General features: G+C 41.6%; 1 non-coding gene across 1 annotated transcript; it reads left to right on the top strand.

Annotated features, from left to right (window-relative positions):
- Window positions 1–4572: 4572 nt before the first annotated feature.
- Trnal-aag lies at window positions 4573–4654 on the top strand. The gene has a single exon. It is a non-coding gene; the product is annotated as a tRNA-Leu (tRNA).
- The last annotated feature ends 165 nt before the right edge of the window (window positions 4655–4819 follow it).

Genomic DNA, 4819 nt, shown 5'->3' with positions numbered 1-4819 from the left:
TGAACTGGATTTGGTTATACGCCCGCCCTCAGAAAGGTGTAATTGTGATTCACCTTCGCTGGAAGCGTGGGCCCAGTGTAGGCCCACTTGTAAATTTTCAAGAGCTGCTTAAAATTTTTTTTTTTATTTTTGTGTATGATCTTCCGATTTTTAACATTTGTAATAAATTCTAATAAAACCTTTCAGATTTTGCCCCTGTGCTGTCAGTGTGCTTTAGATAAAATATATACACTTCTCTCATTTCTTGATTTGCTTACCTGTAAAGCAGAATAATCTTTGCCACTAGCAGATTTGCAGGGAAGATAAAGTATGTCTGAGTCCTTTGACGGGGAGTAGGGATTCAACCTAGGGTCCTTACACAGAGCTACACCACCAGCTCTTTTTTTGTCTGTTTCCAAGACAGGGCCAAGCTTAAGAAAATCTTGGTTATCGATACAATTCTTTGGTTTCTTGCATTGGTGGTGATTGAACCCAAGGTTCCCTGCTAAGCAAGTGCTCTGCCATTGATCCCATCCCAACCCATATTCATGGGACAGACTCGTTAGTAGTTTGTGCATGGACATCTTTTATATGAGGTATATAGTTGAGGGGATAGCACAGGGTCTTTCTAGGTAGTTCAGGCTGGTCTTGAACTCACTCTGTATCCCAAAATGGCCTTAAACTCGCTGCCATCCTCCTGCCTCAGCCTCCCGAGTGCAGGGATTACGGGTGTGTATGACCATGCCACAATTTAATTTTATTTATTTGGTACCAGGGATCAAACTCTGGACCTTGTGCTTACGAGGCAGGTGGTGGAACTAGCTTTTTAATTTTAAGAAATCTGAAGCTGGGCACAGAGGCACACACCTGCCAAATCCCAGAATTTGGGAGTTTGAGGCAGGAAAGCATGTGAGATTGAAGCCAGCCTGGACTACAGAGTGAGTTCAAGACCAGTTTAAACTACATAGCAAGACCCTATCTCAAAAAACAAAAGAAATTTGAGCATTAGCAGAACCATATGTTAGATTGAACACACTTAGATTTAGGTCCAAATGCTTCTAAATCCCCAATAGTGACAGGAAGGGAATTTTTTAATGGGATAAAGCTACAAAGAGGAGAGAGAGAGGAGTCCACACCAACACAATTCTGGATGCTGGGAAGCAGGTGTACGACGTCTGCAGAGGGGTGTGCGAGGCCACTGTGCTGCTGGCACATGGAGCTCCTAGGGTGAGCCTAGCCCCAGTGTAGGTAAACTCTGAAAGAGCAAAGTTGAAAATAAAATAATTTCTTTGAAGGTGGGGGAAAAGAGGAAGAGGAGATGGGAGATGGCTACTCTGGAGGAGTAGGGAGTATGCAAAACAAATGCTTTGAGCACCAACATGGAGACATTGTTCATGCATAAATTAAAATATACAGTTGCCTTCAGGCAGTGTATATAAGGTGTACAGTATAGGGAATGTAGGTGAGTTCTAGGTTTGGACTTGGGTCCCATCCTCCAGATGTCATATTACGTATATGTAAATACTCTAAAATTCAAACTGAAATGCTTCTGGTCCTGGGCATTTTGGTTAAGGGGTATTCAGCCAGAAAATGGAAGAGTGGATGCCGGGAAAGCAAAAACAACAGATTTCTACCTGGAAAGATTATTCCCTTTGAGGAGGAAAGGACAGCGCTAAATTCTAGAGGGAAAGGATAAGAAAATGTTCAGGAGGTTTAACTGGAAGCATATGTCAACATTTTATTGCATGTAGTCTCAGTGCAAGTGAAAAAACCCACTGGGAGGTTAGTTCCAAGATTTGAACCTGGTAAGGACACTAAAATTTTTTTACTTTTAATTACACAAGTACCTCCTTAGAGTAACTTGCATACTCTCAAGAATATATACAGTTTAATGGAGTTTTTTTGTTTCTTTGTTTTTTGGAGACAGGGCCTCACTATGTAGTTGAGACTGACCTGGAACTCACTATGTAACCCAGTCTGGTCTTGAACTCACAGCTGTCCTCCTGCCTCAGCCTCCCAAGTGCTGGGATTACAGCCACCACACCTGGCAGGGTAATGGAGTTTTACATATGTAGACATGTTAGCCCAACTACCCTGTTCAACATATAGAATATAGACCACTGAAAGCTCTCTTGGGCCCTCTCCCATGCAATAATACATCCCTACCCTACCCTGGACGAAGGTAACCCACTCTTCTATTTGCCTATGTCTTCAGTAGATGGTTATTCCTTTTTTGTTTTCTTGGTTCTGGGCATGGAACTCAGGACTTTGTGCTTTTGAGGCAGTCATGGTGCCACTGAGGTAAATTCCCAGCCCCTGTTTTCTTTTGAGACAGGGTCTCATTTTATAGTGCAGGCTGGCCTTGAACTCACTATGTGGCTCAGGCTGGCCTCCAACTCCTGGTGATCCTCCTGCCTCAACCTCCGGAGTGCTGGGATTACAGGCATGCGCCACCACTCTGGACTGACTCCTGTATTATACACAATTCCTTTAAAGCTGGGTATGGTGGTGCACTCCTATAATCCCAGCACTGGGAGGCTAAGGCAGGAGGATCAGGATTGCTGTGAGTTTGAGACCAGCCTGGGCCACAGAGTGAGTCCCAGTTCAGTCTCAAATACATAGTGAGACCCTGTCTCAAAAACAACAACAACAAACCAAAATCCTTTTAAAACAAACTCTTGACTGGGTGTGGTGGTGCATATGTCTGTAATCCCAGCACAAGGGTGACTGAGGCAGGAGAATGGCAGCCTGTACTAGATAGCACGCCCCTGTCTCGGAAAACCCAAACAAGCAAACAAACAAAAGCCCAACACAATTCCCCAGAATAATGAAATCTTTGCAGATATGTTGAAGGTGGATGAAGAACACAGAACAAAACAGACTAAAGAAGAACTAAAGGAAGGAGAAGTATGGAATCCCCAAATGTTAGAAGACATGTCACTGGATATGAACTGGAAACGAACCGTGGCACTGAAGGGTGTAATAAAAATAGCACAAAACCAGAACTCTCCTTATAAGAGCGTGATTTGTACGGCTTGCCAGGGATGTGTCCAAAGCATCACCAGGGTTTGGATTTCTGCCTGATTCCTCCAGAGAGTGACGTGGCTCAGTGCCGCCTGAACTAATACAGTACTGCAGAGATGAGGGAGATTTGAGATTTCTTACAACAAAAAAAGTGAAAAGTCAAGTGAAGTAGAGAATAACATCCTAAAACTGACTAAGGAAAAAGTATTAAAAAAAAAAAAACACGAAAAAACAAAACCCAAAACCTGAAAAAGAGAAAAAAAGTCACTATCACTCATATACCTTGGCAACGTGCAAAATGAAAATACACACGTGATGCAGCAGTTCTACTGCGGGTATCTATCCTACAAGGCTACACACAGAGCTGTGTGCAAAGATAGTCTGCCATATTGTATGTTGCGACAAAAATTCAGAAAGAATATTGTTCACATCATGGAATGAATTAGCACTGTAGACCTTAAAAAAACATCTTGGAGTGAAAATTTTATTTTTTTAATGGGCAAGGCACCGTAACTTTAGAAAGATATTAACACAGTGAGATGACATACAGAAAACTATAGTGTATATTGTTCATAAATACACATATGTAAAAGACATTATTGGAAAGTTACACATCAAATTCACATTTGTTACATGTAAGGGAGGATGTTGGGATGGCTTTATTTGTAATGTTCTAATAGTCTAGTATATTTTAAAATAGATTTTTAACCCATTACTCCTGCAACTTTTAATAAGTATATACATAGGAAAAGAATTGGAAACAAAAATGCCACAATGTTAACAATAATTAATTTCATTCTAGGTCATGGGGATATAGATGATTATTTTTTCATTGTATTTTCCCCAGTCTTTTAAAATATTTATTACACACGTTAACAAGGCTAGATATTTTAAGGTATTATTTAAAATATTGGCGAAAAAACTGCCAATTGCAGAGCTAGATATACTGATAGTATAATATTTATGTAACAACTCATACACGATGAAAAATTAAACTATTTTGTATGGAGATATATGTACACGTAAATTCATAGAAAGAGGTCTTGAAGGATATAAACTAGGCTGCTGATGGTTATTTTTGCGAAGCAAATTAGGTTGGGAGTCAAAGCTCAAAGAACATTTGTACCTTATCTGCAAAGTTTTAACATTATTTATGCAACCAATAATTTATTTTCTAATGCAACCAGCAATTTAAATTCATTATTTTCCGGAGAGAACTGCCCGCGCCAGCTACCCTGGTTTGACTGTCAGATCCCCTTGGTGCGGGTTACTTCCAAGATCAGTCTTTACTCCCGAGACCACTAGTCCAGGACCTGTGGGTCCCTGTAGGTTAGCCAAGAGGATCCTCTGGCAAACGTCTGATTGAGAATGCAGATTCTTTTAAAAATCTGTTTTTTGTTCTAAAATCTATTGCCAACAATCATTGAAGCAAACATTTTATTTCAAATATGTGGCATATTATAGATATCTATTAGAGACACACCGGAAGCAACCCCAAAATTGTAATTTGGAGAAATTAAATGTATGAAAGGACATTAAAGAGATTTTTGAAGCCAGTCTAAACGTCTAGGTAGCGTGGCCGAGCGGTCTAAGGCGCTGGATTAAGGCTCCAGTCTCTTCGGGGGCGTGGGTTCGAATCCCACCGCTGCCAAGGTTAGATACTTTTTTGTTCCCCTACGTTTGCAGCCGGCTCCGTTTTGTGGCCACACCAGCGCCCTCTGCCGCCCATCTCGGGCTCGCGTCTTGAATGGCTGGGCGCAGGGGGCGGGTCTGCGCACGCCGGGGCGGGGCATTGTGGGTAAGAGGAAGCGCGAGG

The sequence above is a fragment of the Fukomys damarensis genome, unplaced genomic scaffold (genome assembly GCF_012274545.1).
Source record: "Fukomys damarensis isolate Sample0158 unplaced genomic scaffold, DMR_v1.0_HiC HiC_scaffold_34, whole genome shotgun sequence".
Lineage (NCBI taxonomy): Eukaryota > Metazoa > Chordata > Mammalia > Rodentia > Bathyergidae > Fukomys > Fukomys damarensis.
The sequence above is the reverse complement of the archived record's forward strand: the minus strand, read 5'-3'. Positions and strand labels throughout refer to the sequence as shown.